The sequence below is a fragment of the Castanea sativa genome, chromosome 11 (assembly GCF_040712315.1).
Source record: "Castanea sativa cultivar Marrone di Chiusa Pesio chromosome 11, ASM4071231v1".
Classification (NCBI taxonomy): domain Eukaryota; kingdom Viridiplantae; phylum Streptophyta; class Magnoliopsida; order Fagales; family Fagaceae; genus Castanea; species Castanea sativa.
The window spans coordinates 12,032,870-12,056,034 of record NC_134023.1 but is presented as its reverse complement, the minus strand read 5'-3'; the positions used below and the strand labels follow the sequence as shown (position 1 = coordinate 12,056,034).

Below are 23,165 nucleotides of genomic sequence, written 5' to 3'. Positions count from 1 at the left end.
TGGATTCCTACCTGTTTTAAAGGGAATCCACATTCCCACTGAGAGGGGTTTAAGAGGGGAATCCAGATTCCCCTAGCATCTGATTCCCAAGCGTAATTTGCAACCAAACATAGGAATCTTTAAACATTCCTAGGAATCCTAAAACATTCCCCCATACCAAACGCCACATAATGGCCCAAATTCAAATGGTCATAACTTACTTAATTTAAGTTCAAATTAGGCAAAATCATATTCAAATTAAATCCCAAGATGTCTAGTTTCCAATAAAATAAACCGCACTCAAAAATTCATTGGGGATCAAAAGTTATGAGTAAACCAATGAGTAAAGGTCATTTTTCAACATCATTTTCAAAGCGATTTAGGCACTTTTGAGTTGTGAATACTTCCAAATTATCAAAATAACTTCAATTACCTTTTGTAGACATGTAAAGCTCATCATTAGAACCGGGGACTAAAGTTTATTAATCGGATATGAAATGAGGTGTCTACAGATGCCCTTCTTTGGCTATACTTGCTCCGTAAGTGTAGTCAAAAGCTTAAAGAGATAAACCATTTTGTAAGTTAATAAACTTTAAGTACACACACACAATGGGTTTGCACCAAACCTACTGGTGCAATTTCCCCTTATGATTGACCCGCACCTCAATCGTGTAAGGGTGGGAATTGGTCTACACAAAGTGCAGTGAACCATACTAGTTTAGTATAGTTAGTTTGATTATGTAACCCTAGAGGTAAAATGAAACATAAACATTGACTCATCAAGGTGAACTCAACAAAATAAAAAATAACCTAAGATGCAGATATGGTAGATGACCTTTATAACAAAGTATTTATCTTGGGGTACTTATTTACTTTTGCATGGGGATCTGTTTTATGGCAGTCTAAGCTATAAACTGTGTTACTGAGCAAGAACACTATGTACCATGCACACATAAAGCACATTAATGTGAGTGCTATTGACTAAGACAAGTTGTTGAGCAACAATAGATGAAATTAAAGAAGAGTCACACAAATGAAAATTCAACTGACATGTTGACTAAGGTTATAACTAAAGAAAAGTTTAAGTTTTGTGTTGGGTTAGTTGACATGGATTCTAATTGATGAATCGGGTTGAAGATTTCCTCTCTTGATGGGTTGGAGGGGATCACCTATCCTGTCTAGCCCATACTTGACATTAGCATGAAAAGCTAGCTCCTTATTATTTTGTTGTTTGAGTACTCACATTAGAAGGTGTATAATAGATAAATGTACCAAATTTTTACATATTTTTGTCCAAAAACTACCAACATCAGACAAGCAAAAATTGTGTAAATATGTATTGTTGCTACAGTAACGATGTAAATTGATATTAACACTATTTATTTTGCATATAGTTTTTAAATTTTTTTATTTATGGATCGCAAGAATGAAGGAAGAGATTGGATGATTGTTGTTGTGTGTGAAGAAAGAGAAACAATTAAAAAAAAAACAAGAAATACCGATATTTGAATGAAATATGGTATAAAATAGATAATCTAATGTGAGTGTTTTGAAAAGTAAGTATGTAAAATAGAAAATATAGATTCTTATGCTAAAATAGATAGAAATGGACCCACAAGCTAGTAAAGTTAGCATTTAAAGTTTTTTATTTATTTATTAGTTTAGTGCGTGGAGCACACTAAGTTGGCTGAAGAAAAACATAAAGGGAGTGCTAATATAAAATGGTTTGACAATGTTCGTTGAAATATTAGCACTCCATTTATTTTTGTACTTTAAATTTTTTTCGCTAAAAAATTACTACTATTTTTTTTCTCTCTCTTTTATTTACACCATATTATTATCGTCTTTAAATTTTACCATAAACTTTCTAAATCCTCTATCATTTATTGTAAACTATGATACTAAAATGATAATGCAAAATAATGAATCGGTCCAATTTGAACCAATAAGATAGAATTATTTTTGTTTGTTTTTTTAAAAAGGAATAAAAGAGAACCTTAAGCATTTTAAATTTTTATTTCAAAAAAAAAAAGAGTGGAAAAAGAAGAAGATAAGAATAAGAAGTTAAAAGAGCAATTAATGTTTAAATTGAAATCAAGGAAATAGGGAATTTGAATTCAAATGGGAGAATGTGTGTTTGTGTGGTGGGAAGTTTGTATTTACCTAGAGGTTGTGATTATTTTAAAATTTAAAATTTGAAGAGGTAAGCTAAATTTTAGAAAAAGGAGGTGAGTTTTGTATTTTAATTTTACACAGAATTTCTAAATGAATTTTATACCCCCACTTATTTATTTGCTTGAAATAGTATTAGCTAAATATTAGGGGTGGTTTAGAGAATTTAGATAACAAGTAACTAATTTTCCCTATTTTTTATATAGAGACTTTCAACCTATAATGTTCGCTTTTAATGAAAGTTTTTTATCATCAGACCAAGACAACAATCGGTTTTTAGTATAGGCAAGGATTGAATCCAAGATCTTTTATTCAACCATTAGAGACTTTACTAGTTGAGCTAACTAGAACCCACCCCAATTTTCTTAATATATTGAGACATAATAAAAATGATCTCACTAGTGGATGTTTTGCTAACACATAAGTTTTATTTATGAAATTGAATTAATGATTGATTTCTTGTCTTTCTCATGTTTATTGACTTATGGTTGGTGATTTTCCTGGTATTTATGGAGCGAGTTTGATCTTTGTTAAGGGCATTTTGGTCAAAGAACACGAAATGGGCTTGAGGCCCACAAAATTCTTCACAAATATAAAGCCCAAAAGTAGTCGACTTTCATGCCAATCCGTGGCTTATTGGAAATGACCAAGCCAGCACCCAAATTGGGAGTGTAGCCTGTGGCCTCAACCCTTAATTAAAATGAATGGCCCACATAAATCCATTGCAAATTTGATCTAAGAGGGCCCATTTTGATGCCAACCCGTGGCCTTCTGTAGCCAACCAAACCAGAACAAAATTGTACTTGTCTGGGCCCATGGGTGAAGCCCAATTGGGCACCACTAAGTCGAATGAAGAAAGATAAAGGTCAGGTCACCAGATTCATAAATGAGTAGTCATACTTACACATAGACACATATTTGAAATTATGTCAAAATTATTATTTTACAATTATAACTAAAATTCAAAATATGATTTCAATTGTTGTGTGCCAGTTACAGTGTGTAACAATAATTAGCGTTCAAAAATAAACCCTTTGAAGCAACATGTTTTCTTTTCCAAAACGTGAACCAAGCTCACAAGGAGCAAGGAAGAAGTTCAACAAAGGGGGTGATCAGGCGGTATGGAATGGTGGGTAGAAGAGTCATTTTAAATTAACGTTGGGCTCATCTAAGGTTCCTCTCTTGGGGCTTGGAACACTTGAAGGACCCTAGAGCCCATAGACAATGCTGCGTGCACAGTCCAAGTATGCATGGGAATTCTGGTACATCTGCTGAACTAAAGTCATTACCCCACACTTATCCCCACACGCAATAAAAGGATTCAATTTCGATCAAGCATTAAATGATGATTGTCCTAAATCCTCAAAGTCAGCTTGTCCCTCTTAAAGATTTTTGGCCTTCAATAAGTTAACGGTAAGCAAGTGATTAACGATGTCTAGTGAGTTCAACAAGCCTTCCCTACATTCAGCAGGTCTTTCGAGAGCACCAAAAAAAATCTTTAAAATAGGGAATAACCTGAAATGAAGGGCATTAGTCCTAAAATGAATTAGAGAAATATAGAATGTCAAAATTGCAGTAAAACTCACCCTTACATTCACACAAAAATCCTTACACCGTCGTACACATCATGATTAGTTCAACCTTCTTTTTAACCCATGGAATCATTGGAAATGAGTCTACATAAATTCATAGCCAATCATTAAAGGGGAGAGGACTCCTTTTTGCTTATCATCAGTTTCTGGCTAACGAGAAGACCGCAAGACTGTTAAGGGATTATGCTTCAGATGACGGATCAACCTTTTGAATGGACTTTGCTTGGGCGAAGACGAAGATGTCAGGGCTTAATGTTCTGACTGGATATCCAAGTCAGGTCCGACGGAACTGCTCCTTGCCTATGGTCAGTTCCTAAGTGACAGTCTTGACCATAATGAACTCTTTGACATCTTTATTTTTTCATATCTGCTTCTCTTTAAGTTCAATGTGTGATGGTAGATGCAGAATGCAGTTATTTATACATTTCTTGCGTGTACTAATTTGAGTCTGTATATAACGGCAATGGCATAGAGTAGAAATATTTTATGGCTACCGAGTTGTTTAGAAATATAGAATTCCAATGTCTGGAATGTTACCGAAAGCTAACTAATATTTGTGGAGCTCATAATGTATCAATTTCAATTGGGGGAGCATTCACATCACATTACACTCTACACAATTACACAAGCATACACCTACATATTATTTATTTACCTCTCTTCCCCATCCTATTTCGCAGCCACACGTAAATAATGATTCGTAACGCCAACGCACACTCACACCACCAAGCATCCCCTTGTCGTTTGAACACTGAATTCACTGTCAAACCCATCCACCAAAATCTATAAAATCAGTAAACCCATCTACCAAATCAATAAAATCAGCAAACCTTCAAAACAAAATCAGCAAATTATCAATCAAAATCAGTAAATCACGATGAATAGAGCATGGACCATATGCCAACAAAATCAGTAAAGCCATCGGTAACGGCAACAACGAAGGACGGAGATTTATTCAAGAAGGAAATTGATTGGCCATGGAGGTTTTATTCAAAGGAAGAGAGAGAGAGAGAGAGCTTGATCTAGTTGAAAAATTAGTTGAAGAATAGAGGAAATAAAAAGGAAATGTCCAATTTATTATTCAAATTCAACTTGATAAAATACAATGACTATATTACTTTAATCTAATAAGTAAGGAAAAATGAATGATCATGTACCACCGGGTTTTTGTTTTGAATACAAACAATGAAGGAGGGCTATATTTTATTCACTGCCAGAAGCAATGTGTTCTCATCAGTACAGTGAGCACAAGCACAATTAAATCACCTCTTCCATTGCCTCTTTAGTTTACTTCTTGTGCTTATAGGCTTCCTCCTCTCTTGCCAATTGCATGAGACCACTCTTCAAAAACAAAACAGCATTCATTATAGGTTCGCAGAGGAAAGAGTACTCATCCATAATGCAATACGATACTTCAAAAAAGATATTATGTACATTTTCCAACAAACCACAAAACTTGAGTCAGTTTACTTCACTTCGGAGATATAATTCCATCAACCAATGAGTTATGGAGAAAAATGTAAACCCTCACCATAACTTTGCAGAGAATCATGTGCATGTTCTAATGCAAAATAGTGGAGCTTCTACCATAAATCTGCATTGGATCATTGGTTAGGTTTGCTTGCCTACCAACTGGTTTATGATCTTGTCATTCAAGTTGATAGCTCTTACTATGAGCCCTAAATGCCTCTTGAATTTATGAAATAAAAAATATTATGTTAGAACAACACTAAGTTTTCTCTTAATTTACAACAACGCTAAACTCACCTTGCTTTTTCCCAAGAAAATTAGGCAAGGATCCTGGAAAATGGGAAAGACATGCATTTGTTTCATCTAACTTCTTCTTTTATGTACATTATTTGATCAAACATCTAACAAAAAACCACATGATGCTAACAAGTATGAATTTCAGACTGCCTCTATGGCTCCATCTTATAGGTCCCAAGCAGCACAAAGCAACTTCTGAAGAGTAGCTGATTAATATGCATCAGTTAATAATTTAAGAAAATAGAGAAAAGTCAAAATAATATTCAAAGCTAGTACTTTGAAAATAAATTATTATAATGATTCTGAAAATATTTTACTAGAGTTCCTAGAAATAAATAACAATTATACCAATACATTAATATTTTACATGTTATTAGTCCTACAACAAAACAAAACCAAATTTCTTCAAGTAGCAATAGTCGATAAAATCTATTCAAGCGGTAAGTTACCGCAACTATATCTAAGTTACACTTAAACTTACACTACCATATTTCCAAATAAATATAAATAATAAATAAATAATCTAGCACAACCAAGCATGCTGCTCGCTTTATGAGAGCTGAGTGAGAATAGGGGTAGCAGCTATCGTGCTTATATATCTTTTGGAATCATTAAACTTGAACAAAATACTCTCCCATTGCTATATATTCACAATATCTATAAAATATTAGCCATTTTCAGCAGAATAGCAAGATCTCACAAGCCAATCATTTTGGCTACATAGAGATAGTCCTTCCAATACTAAGAAGGAATAAAATTTTACGCATGGGGGTACAATACCATGGAAAGGCATGGTATTGTACCCCCAACCTCAGCTTCCATCCAAGTATTATGTGAAGTGGAAGTGCCAATTGAGTTATTTTCATCTAAGAACCTAGGTGATGGAGTATACACAAATAAAGAAACTTCTTTTTTTAATAATTCGATAGTTACAAATATAGGAGAGGTGGGATTTGAATCCTGGTTTCTATAATGAAGAAGAGCAATGTATGCCACTAAGTTATAACACTCTTGGCAGATAAAGATATGGTATTGTACCCCCAACCTCAGCTTCCATCCAAGTATTATGTGAAGTGGAAGTGCCAATTGAGTTATTTTCATCTAAGAACCTAGGTGATGAAATATACACAAATAAAGAAACTTCTTTTTTTAATAATTCGATAGTTACAAATATAGGAGATGTGAGATTTGAATCCTGGTTTCTATAATGAAGAAGAGCATTGTATGCCACTAAATTATAACACTCTTGGCAGATAAAGACACTAATATCAAAAAGAATTCATCTTCTTTTAGGAAAAAATATTTTAACAACGACCAAACCTTAATCCTAAAAATTTGGATCGGTTATGGATATTCAAAAGATTAGCCATGCCCATTGTAAGCCGCAAATATTCTTCCTTTCTTTTTTTTCTATTCTATATGCAATATTTTAAAGACATTGTACATGTCACTATGGCTAGACTTTGTTGTACAGTTCACAAAATCCGTACAAATAACTCCACCTTCTGTCACAGTGAAAGTACTATATCAATTGATTCTGTAAAAGACTTTACTTCCAACACTTTTCACTTTTTTTTTTCTGTTTTTTAAAGAGGGAACACTTTTCACTTTATACACACACTTTAATGGTTTTTATTTTTTTTATTTTTCGATAAGTAATGGAAATCTTATTAGGAAAAAGCTAATGGACTATTTTAGAATTTTTTTATTGGAAAATAAAGAAAATAATTAATATTTTAACAGCATTTTTTATTTCCTATAAAAGTGGTATCCAAAATTTCATGAAACGGTTTATTATTATTTTATGGAGTAATTTATTATTTTTAATGTGTTACATGTAAATATGAAAACATAGATTACCTGGGGAGGAGTGTGGGAATCCTCTTGCAACTAGCTCCTGGCTGCCAGCTTTTTCGTGGTGCTAGGATGAGGTCTGTGGTCACACTAGATCATAGTAGTTATGACTCAATTCAACATTCTTTAGCAGGGGTGCCCCTATGGCCACGCCTAGGGGGTTGAGTCAAAATGGTCGCCCTTGCCCCCCCCTTTTGTTCATCAAAAAAATAAAAATTAAAACAGGGATGTAAATGAGTTGTAAAATGATATGGTAAAATAGATAAAGTACGATTTTAAAGTGTAAAATGTGTATTTTTTTAGATACTCGGATGCGAATGCTCTAAGTCTTTTAAAAATGTGTAAACTCACTGATGTCACTTATGACTACTTGATTCATATAGTCTCTAACTATACATGTTGTGTATACTTTTGTGACTATTTTTCATGATTTCATAATTTTTGTTCGACTTTCTTTATCCTTGATCCTTGTAAGGGATACTAATGAGTAAATTTGAGTATATATGTAATTATAAATGAGTTTCTTAAAAAAAATTATTTGAGTAAAAAGAAAATAAATAGAGATCCGTATAACAAGATTGCCACATGATAACATGATTGCCACGTGAACATGATAAATTGATCATTGTTATTAATACCGTTTCGGACCCCGTTTCGGTTTGTCCAGTGGAATGGAATATTTCGGTACCGGCCGATTTCGGCGTACCGTTTTAAGGTGTTTCGGGTTCCTAAAAATTAAATTATATATATTCTTGTAAAACATAAAATTGTCAATTCTAATAAATAAATAACTAAATTTCAAATAATACAAATCATTTAGTCTTAACTCTTAAGTCTTAAACATCAATATAACATCTATTTAACATCACACAATAAGAAGATTTACAAGACAATAACTAAACATCAAATAATACAAAACATTTAGTCTTAACTTTTATGTCTTAAACCTCAATACAACATCAAACAATAAGAAGATTTATAACAAGTCATTACTCATTACATAAGCACATAATAATTAATAACTAATAAGCCAACAAAATTTATAACATAATATTAGCCATCAAATTTTTTTTTTTTTTTTTTTTTTTTTTTTTTTTCCATAGGCCAAATCATGTACCGGCCGGAATTCACATCTCGGCCGGAATTGGCCGGAATGGACCGGAATGGCCGGAATGGACCGGAATGGCCCGAAATCTGGCCCGAGGTGGAACGTTGGGTATTCCGGTACCGGTTTGCATACCGGAACGAAAAATTCCGGCCGTTCCGGCCGGAACGGAACGGAATCAATAACAATGAAATTGATAACATGATTGTTGGGTCAATACAGGGACTCAGATAACATGATTCCTACATTTTCAGTTTGCAACTTTGCAATTTGAAACAAACTATTTTATTACAAAAGGAAGACTATAACACTTAACTTTCCAAGTCTTCAGAATTCCAACCAATTATTACGAGAGACATGGTGAAATGTTTTTAACAATTTTATATCTTTGTACCACACGCTTTCAAGGTTGAAGGAATCTGGCTGATCAAAGACTTAAAAAATAGTGGTGATAAATAAATAAATAAATAAATAAATATATATATATATATATATATATATATATATATATATATATAAAGCCAATAATTAAACTTTTCTTAGTTGTTCGTTTGACAATCTTGACCTTTTTTGATTAGTTTTGTGTGTTCTATTCTATGCAAATTTTTTCCATTACAAATAGGTAAATAGATGGGACAGATTTTGCTCGTCCCATCGTATCTTGCATAAAATGTACATATTCATTTAAATTATTTACTGTATAATATCCTATTTAATGATTATCTTGCATATTTGTTTTCTTATCCCCTAAATACTCTCTCTCTCTCTCTCTCTCTCTCTCCACCATAGTATTATTTAATTTTATGTATACCAGTAGAATTTTTGTGCCATAAATTAAAATTTTATGTAAAAGAAAGAAAACGTTTTACTAATACAATAGAAACCGTTTTAATAATTAGTAACTCATGAGTAAATTAACTATCTTAACAAGTAGTGAGTCACATGGCAAAAACTCTTTAATTTAATGTGCAATAATCTTGAGTCACTCGGCTGGAGACATGGTGAAACGTTTTTCATGATTTTATATTTTTGTACCACATGTTTTCAAGATTGAAGGAATCTGGCTGATCAAAGACTTAAAAAATAGTGGTGATAAATAAATAAATAAATATATATATATATGTATATGTATATTCTCTCTCTCATACTAATTTTAAGAGATAAAGCCAATAATTAAACTTTTCTTAGCTATTAGTTTGACAATCTCGACTTGGTTTGATCAGTTTTGTGTGTTCTATTCTATGCAAATTTTTTCCATTACAAATAGGTATAAAATGGATGGGACAGATTTTGCTAGTCCCACCGTATCTTGCATAAAATGTACATATTCATTTAAATTATTTAATGTACAGCATCCTATTTATTGATTATCTTGCATATTTGTTTTCTTATCCCCTAAATACTCTCTCTCTCTCTCTCTCACTCACTCTCTCTCTCTCTCTCTCTCTCTCTCTCTCTCCACTATAGTATTATTAAATTTTATGTATACCAATAGAATTTTTGTGCCATAAATTAAAATTTTATGTAAAAAAAAGAAAACATTTTACTATCGAAACCGTTTTAATCACCGCGCACCCTTGGTGCGGTGGTCACTCTACAAGTATAAAGGCTTGTAGAGTGTGAGGGGTAAAGGCCGGGGTTCAAAAACCATTTTACTAATACTATTGAAACCTTTTTAATCACCGCGCATCCTTGGTGCGGTGGTCACTCTACAAATATAAAGGCTTGTAGAGTATGGGGGCAAGGGTCGGAATTCAAGTCTTCAAGAAGGAGATTCACACACATATACACTTAGATTAGGCTAGAGTAGAAATTCTATCTTGTATAAAATAAATAAATAAACTATTTTAATAATTAGTAAATCGTGAGTTAATTAACTATCTTAATAATTAGTGAGTCACATGACAAAACTCTTTAATTTAATGTGCAATAATCTTGAGTCACTTAGCTGGAGACATGGTGAAACATTTTTCACGATTTCATATCTTTGTACCACACGTTTTCAAGATTGAAGGAATTTGGCTAATCAAAGACTTAAAAAATAGTGGTAATATATATATATATATATATATATATATATATATATATATATATATATATTCCCTCATACTAATTTTAAGAGATAAAGCCAATAATTAAACTTTTCTTAACTGTTACTTTGACAATCTCGACCTTGTTTGATCAGTTTTGTGTGTTCTATTCTATGCAAAATTTTTCCATTACAAATAGGTAAATGGATGGGACAGATTTTGCTCATCCCACCATATCTTGCATAAAATGTACAAATATGCCTAATGCATCAAGCGTTGAACAATTTTGATACGGCCTAAAAAAGATTATATGCTGGTTATAGAATTGGCATTTTAGGCTAATTAGATATAAAAGATGGAGTAATCTAATAAGTAGCTCTTGTGATTCAGCATGCAGCCAAATAAAAGTGAATTGTCGTCAATAGTTGATCTAGATTCAACATAGTAAAAAGGCTTTAGAAATGTGTCATTGACAAGGAATGAGAATACAACTGGAATACACAAATAATTTTATTGGCATATATATAGTTTCCTTAGCAAAAAGAATGGAAAATATCTTCAAAATTGAATCTAAGTTCTATTTTTTGGATACTCTCAAAAGAATGTAAGTTTATAGCTCTACTAAACCAGACAGTTATGAATTTTTTTTTTCAATTACAAAAGGAAAGAAAGAAAGAAAAAAATCATCTAGTATTATTCTTACTAATATGTACCTGTGCCTATGCACATGAATGATGAGTTGTACTGGTGATATTGATGTTAGTTTGGCTTATTAAATATATATGACATTAGTTCGACCAGTACATTTAGAGGTACTAAAATGATTTTTCTTTGCAATTTTAATGATATTGGTTACTCCAAGTTTTTATTTACATTGTTGTTATGTATATAATTTTGAAAATCACTATTTGACACTACATATACAATATCTATTCACTATCATTATCTGTGAAATTCTACAAAATACAACACAAAATAAAAAAAATAAATTGGTTCAGTACTATCTGTATCTCCTAAATTGAATGGGGATAGGTGCATGTGTTCGTTTGGCTCAATTACAGTTTGTTACATTCAAGATTTTCACATACAAAATATCTAAATAGAAACAGTACAAAAAGAATACTTATTAGTTTAGAAAAAAATAACAGAAAAAATCTAAATAATTTAATTTGTATGAAAAACTAACAATGGAAAAATCCAATTTTGATTCTAATTAAATTTTCTCTAAGATTTGGTTATATATATAGATTACCTGGTTTTATTTATGTTGAACTCCTCGTTTTCTACACTATATTAACTCACTTGACATAAAATAAAAATAAAAATTTAATTTAAAGATTAGATAGGATATGTGGTGTAATATTAATCTCTAATTGAAATCCAATTTTTACACTAAATTAACTCACTTGGCACAAAAATATAAAATCTTAGATTAGATAAGACACATGACCTAAAATTATACTCTAATTGAATTCCAATTTATAATACAATTAGATTATCTCTCAGCTGTAGCTATTAATACATACATGTGCATATATATATTTTAAAGTATTTTTAATACTCACAAAGCTCTGCGGTGAGCACAAAGAAAACTATTCTTTCACCTTTAACTAAAAAAAGAAAAAAAAATTGATTGAATCAAATTGTAAATAATCAGTCATTAATTACATTCTCCTACTTTTTTCCCAAAAAGAAACTGAGTATGATGTTAGCTCCATCACTGTATACATGAATTGGAATTTTATAACACCAAATTAGACCAGAGTAGTGATGTCACAATGTCATATACACTGTAATTCACACTTTACTTCACACATTTTACCACATAAACTGAATTTTTATTTTTTTTTAAATGATTTAGTTAAATTGTAAAGTAAGAATATTAAAACACAACTTCACAATGTTGGTTGTTAGTGTACCTTATAGGAATTAAGATCAATACAGTATTCCTTAAGTATGTTTCCAAAAGTGCTTATATTTATGATACTCAATGTGCACGTGCGACTGCACGCACAAGATTTCCACCAAAAAACACAAAAAGTGACCCACAAGATCTTAATTTTCCAAGTCATTGGCCCAACCCATAAAATAAAGCTAAGACTAGGGAGTAGAATTGTCTACATGCACCTGATAATTCATCAACGCCTCTTTGCCATTCAGAGTCTTAGACCAATCCTCTGCTTTGTTCCGTTTCAGGAACTCTTTTTCTTTTAAAGGGGCAACTTCACTGCTTAGTTGCAGCGTCAAATAATCAGGTCATATTCTAATATATATTTCAATTATTATTATTACATCCTTGTAATATTACCTTCATTTTACAGATTAAAGATTTTGTTGGTTGGATTGCATGAAGAGTGGGTTTTTTTTTTTTTTAGGGTGGTGTTAATTACACTAGTGCTACCTTTTATTTCCTCTATATTTTCAATTAGATACTTTTTATTTCAATCATGTTTCTTGTTGAGTTTCATTGTTGCTTTCTATTTTCTGATGTGAGTGTTATTTTTGTTTTATGTTGCCTAATATATGGCCCAGGAAGTGACTTTTGATTCTGAATTATGTTGGCTTTGTGAATTTTTGCATTTCTATTCTTGTGTGTAGTGTGATTCTTAGTATGCGTATGAATTTTTTATTATTATTAAAATATTAAACAAGACAGAAAATTGTATTTCTAATTTTTGGGAGTATTGATTCATTATTCTGATTTAATCTCGATGTTGTGATTTCTTGCCATTTATTTACAATTTTCTTGATCAGGGCTGTGATGCTTCGATCCCTTTGGATGACAGCAATGGTTATAAAAATCATTCCATACCCAATCATACCTTGAGAGGTGTTGATAAAGTTGATTTCATCAAGGAGGAGCTTGAAAAGGCTTGGCCGGGGGGTACTTTCATGTGCTGATATTGTTTCTATTGCCACCAGAGACGGGATTATGCTGGTCTGTTCTCTATCCTGAATTTTCATATGTTCTCTCTCTCTTTAAGATATTTTTTTGTTAATATTGAGGGTCCTTTCAGCTAACGGTTTTAGCAACAGCTTAAGGTTTAGGATTTGATGATTGATTGTGGATAATGATGCTTAAATGAAACTTGGGGAAAATATAAGAAACAGATTTTAAAAGAGTTGGCATTTTCATTACATTTTTATATGTTGAGGACTCTATCAATAAGTTTCTAAAGTACATTTTGATTTTGGGGAAAGCTTAGAAACTTAATGAATTGAAAATATGTTCCTAGTGATTTTTGCTGTTTTTGTTTCCACAATTTGTTGCATAAAACTTTACTAGTTGTTTCAGGAACTTTTTGGTTATGAGTTTTCAGGCCTAAAATATCAAAAAAGAAAAAAAAAATGAAATACTTTACATATTCCAAATTCAGTTAAACAGATAATAAAGAAAAGCTCATAGTAACTCTTTTTATTGGATTGCTCTGACGTAAACCTCTATACTTAACATCACAGGCTGGTGGCCCTTTCTATCTCTTTAACAGGATGGAGGGAGAACATTCATTCATATTTCAGAGCACTGGTTGACATTCCACAACCAGATGATAAAAATGTATGTTCTGATTTTTGGGAGTATCAATTCATTATTCCAATTTAATCCTGCCATTTAGTTTTAAGTATTAATTTGTTGGCCTCAATGTTTTGAGGGATTTTCTTGATCTGGACTATGATGCTTCCGTCCTTCTGGATGACAGCAATGGTAATAAAATCTATTTCAGACCTTAAGGGATTTTGATAAAATTGATTTCGATAAAATTGATTTCATCGAGGAGGAGGTTGAAAAGGCTTGTCCCGGGTGGTTACATGCACTAATATTGTCCAGAGATTGCATTATGCGGGTCTGTTCTTGATCCTTAATCTTCCTACTCTCTCTATTTTAAGATATTTTTGTTAATATTAGGAGTCCTTTCACCTAAGGGTTTTTGCAACAGTTTAAGGTTTAGGATTTGATTGATTGGTTGTGGATAATTATTCTTGAATGAAACTTGGGTAAAATGTAAGAAACTGACTTTAAAAGAGTCAGTACCTCTTTACATTTTTATATGTCAAGAGCAGTCTATCAATAGATTCTAAAGTACATAATAGTTTTTGGGAAAGCTTAGAAAGTTAAATAATTGAGATAAGTTCCATTTTTGCTGTTTTGGTTTCCTCAAATTGTTAGTCACCTTTAATTAGCGAACTATTTGTTTCAGGCACTTTTTGATTATGGTTTTTTTTTTCAGGTCTAAATTGTCAAAAAAATTCAACCAAAAAAAAAAAAGAAGAAAGAAAGAAAAGAGAAATACTTTTCTTTTTCCAAATATTGTTAAACTGACAATAAAGAACAGCTCCCTGGAAGTTTGATGATGTACTTGAGCCCGGATGCCATTGTTGGCCTTGGGTTTTGGGACAGTAGTTAGCTGGCCACCTTTCGTTGTGTGTGCAGCAGCTGGATGTTTGATGTGAAACAAAGACAAAAGGTTTGTTACATATATTTTTTTTTCTTAAATTCTCATTTCTTTTTCTTCTTAGGGATTTAGTTGGAAAATGCTTGTAAACTATTTTTTTGTATGATAGCCAAATAGTATCATTGGGTCTTAGATGGATTCACTTTTTTTGAATTAGTAATTGTGTGAAAAAAAGAATCATATACTTTGGAAATTATATGGGAAGACAAAGGTAACATTTTAAATTTGCAATTTACAATAATTTTTTTGTTCTGTAGCAATCAATTTGTCTCTGTATAAATGTTGTTTCTTCTTTTCTGGGTTTGAAGCAAGGGAACCCTAAACTGATTGGAAATAATTAGTATCATACTGATTTGCAAGAAATGTTTGTCTGAAGGTGTGTTTTGCTTAATTGTTGTCAAATCATGAGTGACTGCAGAATTGGTTTGGAACTTTTTATTTTTATTTTTTGAGTTAAAGGCAGTAACGCACGAATATTTTAGGCTAAGCACTATCATTTTGTTTTAAACTATTTTATATGCTTAAAAGCATGAACCTTTAGTGGCTTTCGATCTATATATTTATATATTTTTTCAGGATAATGTGTTTGTTACTGTTGTTACTTCTACTCAATACCGGGCCTTGTCAGACAAAGCTGCTGATGCTTTCCACAAACTCAGCAACACCAGAGCACAGATCCAATCCTATGTCTTTGATGGTATGGATGTGTAACTGGACCTTGAAGTTGAAAGTCACCATGTTAGTCTTAATAATGAAATTAAAAGAGTCATGTCCTTTTCAATTAAATAAGGTCCCATGGGTCCGTATTTGTTAGGAAAATAAATAAATTCTGAGAAGTCTAGGCTTTTCTAACTTGATATTGACTTTTGAAGTTTATGCTGAGAAGTATGGACTTCTTTTCTAACTTGATGTTGATTTTTTTGAAGTTTATGCTAAAACAATTGAAATTTCTATTCTTAGTGAAACAGCTATATAGGATAATCGTTTAATGTTTTAATGTTCTTTATGATTTGCTTAAAGCATCGTGATTAACTCTGTATATGATATGCTTTCTTGGACTTCGAAAAGAGATTATATTAACAATAATGTTCACGTGGAGAGGACCATGGAGGTAATGTATCTGATGTGAATATTATGAGGACAAATGGTGGATAGTGACGGAAAAAAAAAAGTTCTTATAGTAGTTATGAAATTTACTGTGCAGAATAATGTCTTTGAGGTTGGGGAAAGTTTTTAGTCACTATCAATATACTTGTTATGTCATAGTTTCCATTGGAGACAATTTTACCAATTTGTTTATCATTTGGAGAGACTCACAGGCGTATATCCCTATTCTTCTAGTTATTAGAGAAAGTGTTCCTAAGTTGGAGCTGAATTCCATTTATGAACAAAATAATTAGATCACGAAAGCTGTGGAAGAGGAACTCAAAAAGGAATTTTTCTGTCTGCTAATCTGGTTTAGTATTAGTCAAGTTACAAGGTAAATCTGTTTCTTTTTAATATCTTTGAATTTTACATGCATAGGCCAAGTCAGCTTATTGATTTGAGATTGTTCAAATGGTTATTGTGGACACTGAACCTGATGGACATGTGAAGAGGACTATGAGTGAGATAAATGCAGGTAAGTGTTCATTTTGTATTGAACATTGTTTATCCTCTCTCTGAGTAAGTTTGACTTCATATTCCTTGAATACTAATTAACCTGTCATTGACCTTTTGCATGCGATGAACAGCTGCAAGAATGAAGGTGGTGGCTAACGAGAAGGCTGAAGCAGAAAAAATCCTGCAAATAAAACATGCAAAGGTAGACTGAGCATGGTAAACATGCCAGCATCAGACCATTGAAGTTGGGCTGAGGGACAGTGTGCTTGCTTTTTCTATGAATGTACCTGGGATTACGTCAAAGGATGTCATGGACATGGTTCTGGTGACTCAATATTTAGACACAATGAAAGAAATTGGCGCATTGTCATCACACACGGACCAGGTGCTGTGAAAGACATTGCTTCACAGATTAGAGATGGCCTCCTTCAAGCAAATACCACTCAGAATTAGTGACTTTGTCCCAACATATATGTTGCATGAGTGGCTTTTTAATGGTGTATGAAATGATTGGTGCTAGTATCTAAGAGTTGTCTTTTATTCTTCTTTTCTACTTTCCAAATTATTTACTTGAGTGATGATATGAGCTAAGGATTGTCTTTCAAGTTGCAACTAAGTGGTGTGGTGTGTATACATGGTATTGAACTTGGCCATGGTATTGGCAATATTCTTTTATAGGATGAGATGGTACTGATTTGGGTAATTTTGTGGAGTCCTCTGGTGTTGTATGCTATTTTGTAACTGTTGTCTGCATTTTGTGAATGGTTCCCTGTGGTAGGTCTGCTTTGAGAACAGACCAAAACTTGCGGTGGTTGTGGTTTTGGAGAACAGACCACTGGGCAACAATTGTACTAGCCATGGAAGTAGTGAAATTCTCTTGTATCTTATCAAGCCATGGCTGAAGCTCAATGTCATTGTTTAAGTTTCCTTCCCATTAGTTATTTTCATAATTTATTCTGTAAACATATTGGTGTCATTGACAACCAGTTTTTACCTTCTAGATGTATTATCTCGATTAGGGTTTGATATATTAATTAATGGGAATAGCATATTGCATGTCTTGTGTAGTTTTTCACCTATAAGGCTATAACACCCCATTTGGTGGTTTCCTCAACGTCTCTACTCCAGACCATGCGCTAGAGATGATCTTTAAAGCAACCTATAACAAAGTCAACGATCGAAATCAATGATCACTTCGAGAAGTGGGGAAAAAAGGGAAGTAAAAAACTAACATCATAGACATTGATTTACTTACTAAAGAAATTATGATAAAATTATAGTTTGCATTGTTCCTTTCTATCAATAGTAAGAATCAAACTCAAAACCCACCCCAAAATAGATGTCTTTTGCACTTAGGTGGGAATTGGGAGAAGAGGTTCCATTTGAGCCAAATCTCCTTGGCTTCAAGCACAAAAGAATTAAAGAACAAATAGAACCATATCTGATCATTTTGATGCAACAGACATCCTAGCTAGCCAATTTTGTTGTCCCTTTTTTTTTTATTATTTTTAATTATGTTTAAGCTCTCCCAATGGAACAAATCCTCTCAATTTTATGTTCTGAAGCAAATTATTATGGGGCTTTTCAAGGACACTCATTAGCATTTACTAACTTATCAAAGGGAGAAAAGAGATTATGACCTCCTTACCACTTACCAAAGCACTTTGAAGATTTTTCATTATCCTGTCTAGACAAATTAGGCCTTTCTTTTTTCTCTTTTCATGAAGGAGCTTTTTTTCTTAAAATGAAAGGTTTACAAAGTAAACAACACTTCAACCAAATAACTAAATATTTTAATACCAAGGTATGATGAAACTATTGCAAAGATCAATACTCCTATATTTCTTATAGAAATTCACTTGTTAAAACTATTGAACATCAATGTTCTTTTCAAACTCAATATTTATTTTGAGCATAAAATAGGTTAAGCTCATTATGAATTCGGTAAGTTGTTGCGCACTTAGCACAAATCGCTGTAGGCAAAGACAACAAGCATGTAGAAAAGGATAACATGATTTTCAAAATCCATTAGTTTCATGTCTAAATTTTATTTTGAGAAATATTTAATGTCTAACTTACTAATAACAAAACACACAAAAGATGGAAAAGACATAAAGGAATAAAGGATGTTTTACCAAAAATGAACAAAAGATTGAGTAGTATGATTAATCACATGAAAATTTGAAATAGGTGGATAAGGCATATCTTTTCTCTGCATAGAGGAGTAAACTTCGGCTAAAAGAAACTAAGAGCCGGGTTAATATATGCAAATAAAAAAAGGCATTCCCAAATGCATCATGGATCCCAACAAAACTACTATAGATAAGATGTAACAGAGTTCTTTCTTTTAGATTGAACTGATTTGAAATGTGGACATACTTAGAAGGTTCCAAATGTTAGGAACATCAGTATGACAATTAAGCATCTCCTTCAACATCTCCTGATATCCTACAACTTAACACAGTCAAAATCAAGTCACTCCATAAACCATTATTATGAGAAACCTTGACATATTCATTAGAAAATGAACTTCAAGTTTGTAATGTTGACCATTTGCAAGCCATGCATTAAACTCCTGAGCCTCTACCGTTTTTTCCCTCAACTTTTAAAGCATCCTTTTGATGATGTCGACTACTAATTTGATAGACTAAATATGATCTCATTTCAGATACACACATTGGTGCTTGCCTGGTGCTGTAACCAATGTCAGCTTATTATTGTACTCCTTAACACGAATTTCAAAAATCAATTTACGCAAGAAACCCAATGGAATATAAGTTATTAGAGATAAATGCCCTTCAAACCTTATGTCTAGCATCACAAAATGAAAGATAACTTGGATTATATACAAAGAAAAAAAGACATAAGTTTAAATAAAGTAAGAGCACCAAGAATTGAACAAGATGCTATTAAACATAGACCTACAAGTCTAACAAGTCCTGCAAGAGCCTTGTAGGGGTAGGGGGTCTAATTTTATCTGATAGTATGTTGTTCACAAAAACGATGAAAGTACAAGAGCCTTATGGCTCAATTGTACTACCTAGTTCTAATTTAATCTGATAGTATGTTGTAATATGTTTTTTTAAAAGAAAAAATATATATTCATAAGCTACACACACCAGTGATCTTTGGACCCACAAAGTTCTCCACCACCATATAAGCCTTAAAAGGGAGAGGGTGCCTTTTTGAGGTAAACCTTATTGGCGAAACCATGAAGATTATTAAAAAAAAAAATGCCTGGTTTTTTATTTTTTATTTTTTAGAAACAAAATGCCTGGGGTTAGTGATTTAAATTTAGGCCCTGTTTGTTTCGGGTAAAATATGTTCCATATTTTCTGATGTTTGGTGAGACTAAAAAAGTCAATCAGTGGAAAACATTTTCTGTGGTGAACGAAAAATTAACACCAAATTGGTGGCAAAACGTTTTACACTTGTAAAAAGAGTAAAATGTTTCCAAGAAAGGCTTTGGCTTCTTTGAGACAATCTTTGTATGTTCAGCAGAAACTCTATTAAAAGCAGAAATCATATTTAATTTCGATTTTGTTTTACTTAGAGAATCTTGGAAAGGGTTATGCAGCTGTATTTGGTAAATAAGAGTAATTGAATGGGACATAAGGGAGTTACAGAAAAGGAATATCAGAGCTACTATCTGTAACAGTTTAGTGTTTACTATGTTTGGGACCAAAGAATTGCAAGAATATTCATTAAGTGGTGTAGGTGCTTTTTATTTTAATGAGCTGAAGCTTGTTCTGCTGTACTCAGGCCCACTCTGCTGTGGGTCGGAGAATTGGACCTGACCCACTATTCTAGCAGGACCTTGCTGAGGGCCTGTTTGTGCACAAATCCAACGTCCCAATATTAACAAATACATGTACGTTAGTCCACAAGTGCCAGTACACGTTTTACAAATTTAAAAGCGAATGTCTTATAGCAAAAAAGTTAGTTGTAGCAGATAAGTTAGTTACAACAGAAAATTTTAGTCAACAAAGTAACTAACATGGTCAATATAGCAGAATGCTAAATGATACAATGGCATGTAAGAGTGATGCGGTAGAATGTAAAATGACAAGTCTTTCCAAGAAGTGAACCAAAGAAAAGCCGAACTCCATATTAATTAATTTTTATATTAATTAAATATTATTTACCATTCAATCCATAAACTTAAATTTTATACATTATTTATATTTTTTATAATTATTTTGTGATTATTTTAAATTACGAAGACTTGAGTTTAAAAAATTGATTAATAATATAACTGGTAATCTTTGATTACTTTAAAATTTTATAAGCATGGAGGCTATAAAAAAATAAAATTATTTAATTTAATAGTGAATTTTTTAAAATTTACATTTAATTAAAATATATTATACGGTGTACTCCATATACACATTCGAAGAAAAAGAAACAAATGATATAAAAGTTAAAATTGACCCGAAGGCGTGATTGTCAAACGTTCAGTCTAGCATTGATTAATAGAGGGACCCGGATAAGAATAGCCTGATTGCTACACCTACGTGTCCAGATTGCAACTCTGCAATCAGCATCAAGCAATTATTATATAGTCCAAATTTCCAAAAGTCTTTGAGAGTTCCAAGCAATAATGACCAAAGACTACTTGTAACAACCCAGGGGGTTGGCTGAGTTGGTAGAGCTCTCAGTCTCAAAGTGCTTGTACTGGGCTCGACTGGGTGCTCCTGGTTCAGTTTACCTGCACTTTGAAAAATTCGCCATCTTTACCCCTTCGTAGGCTCTTCCGGACGAACAAATTAGTCTCATTGAAGTTCGAGGATACACTGTGGGCAACCAAAAAAAAAAAAGACTACTTGTAACCACACATTTTCAAGGGTCATTAAATCTTTTAGTAAGAATAGTTGTATTTTTTTTTTCAAGTCTTTTGGTCTTTTTCCCTCAAAAAAAAAAAATTTTGGTCTTTGCTAGGAGCTTCCACAAGACTTGGGAAGTTATAGTCTTGTTTATTAACGGCGTGTGTTTTCTAGGTTGATGAGTAATTGAGCCGAACACAATGAACAAAAAATTAACTGAGGGTCAATTAAATAGTTCTGGGTTATGAAAAGAGAATTAAGAGAATTTGGGAAATGAAGAGAAAAGGAAACCAAGTAGGAAGAGAGATTTAGATTAAAAAAATTGAGAATCAATCAATCGATCTGGGTTTCATTGAATTAATTCATCTCAGTAGCAGTTTCATTGTACTGCTCAACTAGCAGTTTTTACCTTTACATAAGAAACTATTAACAGCCCTAACAACCAGAAACGCCAGTGATACAATCGTTTCAGCTGGAGAAACGTAGGGAAATGCATGTATAGTATATGAATTGACAGAAGGTTAGAAGAAATTCTGTGCGCTCTTAAGATGTTTCTAAATTTCAAATTGTATGATTGATTTTTCAATCAACCATCAGTTATATGTGTAGTTGGGAGAGCTTTTCCATTGTACCTACAGAACAGTATTCTTAATCACCATACGCATTCTGCAGTGAGATTGGTACGATTTGCAGTCAAATGGTCTGCTGCCCCTCTGTCCGTTATCCACGATTCATCAGCTTGTGCTTGTGAGAAACTGCCATGAGTGAACAGGGAGACGAGAAATATTGTCTCTCAAAATGATCGTTCAATTGATGACATTGTTCTTTCTAGATCAAAAAATGTTTTGCATGGAATAAGAAGACCAAAATCACGGAAATGCATATGATCTTTTATTGAAATATATACTCTACTTTATTTTGAGATAGAACATAAAATAAAAATTACAAGGCATTCTAATAACATTTAAAATTATATAGGTAAGAATGGTCTAAAACCAATAATCTAAGTTCAGAAGTTTCGTTAGGTACCCACTCTGCTTAACTGAAGTCGGTCTTCTAAGAAATAATAAAATAAAAATTTTAGTTAAAATGCATTATATAAAATTAAATTTTTTTTTTTTAGAATTTTCTTGATCATTGCAAGGGATCCTAATGAGTAGATACCTAATTATCAATCAAAATATTTAAAATTTATTTGACGAAAAATTAATGGTTGGCATAAAACCTTCTAGATAAAGGGACCTTAATAAAGGTTCACATTTAATCTGGCTTTATTAATAAAGGGACTTAAATAACAGGATTGCTACACGTTTAATGTTTGCCACACATTCAGTTTGCAACTGGAAAAAGTCTCCAAATTTCCAAGACTATAACTCTCCATGTTTTGGATGTTCCGGGTAATGACCAAAGACTTGGTCAAATGTTAATAGGATTAAAGTCTTCTAATTGCGTCACACATTTTGAAGGTTGAAGGAATTTGCCAATCTGACATATCAATGACTAATTGTAGTGCTATTGTTTTCTCTCATCTAAATTTTAAGAAACTAATTAAACTTTTCTTAGCTGATAATAGAAAATCCCCTTAAGCCCGGCTCCTTCTTTCTTTTAGATACTATAGAAATTCAAATTTTGGATACAAATTTTAAGAGATAAAACTATTAATTAAATTCTTTTAGCTGATAACTTTGAAAAATTATTTGCCTTCCCCTAAGCCCCGTTCCCCCACTTAACTACTAAAATAATATTACACGTGTAATTATTTAGGAAGAAAAATTATGTACGGGTGAGTT

The 23,165-nt window shown here is 32.3% G+C and overlaps 1 long non-coding RNA gene across 8 annotated transcripts; it reads left to right on the top strand.

Annotated features, from left to right (window-relative positions):
- Nucleotides 1-12,555: 12,555 nt before the first annotated feature.
- Nucleotides 12,556-17,254, top strand: LOC142617897 (uncharacterized). Of its 8 annotated transcripts, none has more exons than XR_012841094.1 (8): nucleotides 12,559-12,754; nucleotides 13,254-13,437; nucleotides 13,959-14,055; nucleotides 14,198-14,341; nucleotides 14,726-14,962; nucleotides 15,527-15,647; nucleotides 16,351-16,571; nucleotides 16,691-17,254. It is a non-coding gene; the product is annotated as an uncharacterized LOC142617897 (long non-coding RNA). The 8 variants fall into 8 exon arrangements; XR_012841095.1 differs by having other exon boundaries at nucleotides 12,561-12,754; nucleotides 16,475-16,571; XR_012841093.1 differs by having other exon boundaries at nucleotides 12,556-12,754; nucleotides 13,988-14,055; nucleotides 14,222-14,341; nucleotides 15,527-16,571.
- The last annotated feature ends 5,911 nt before the right edge of the window (nucleotides 17,255-23,165 follow it).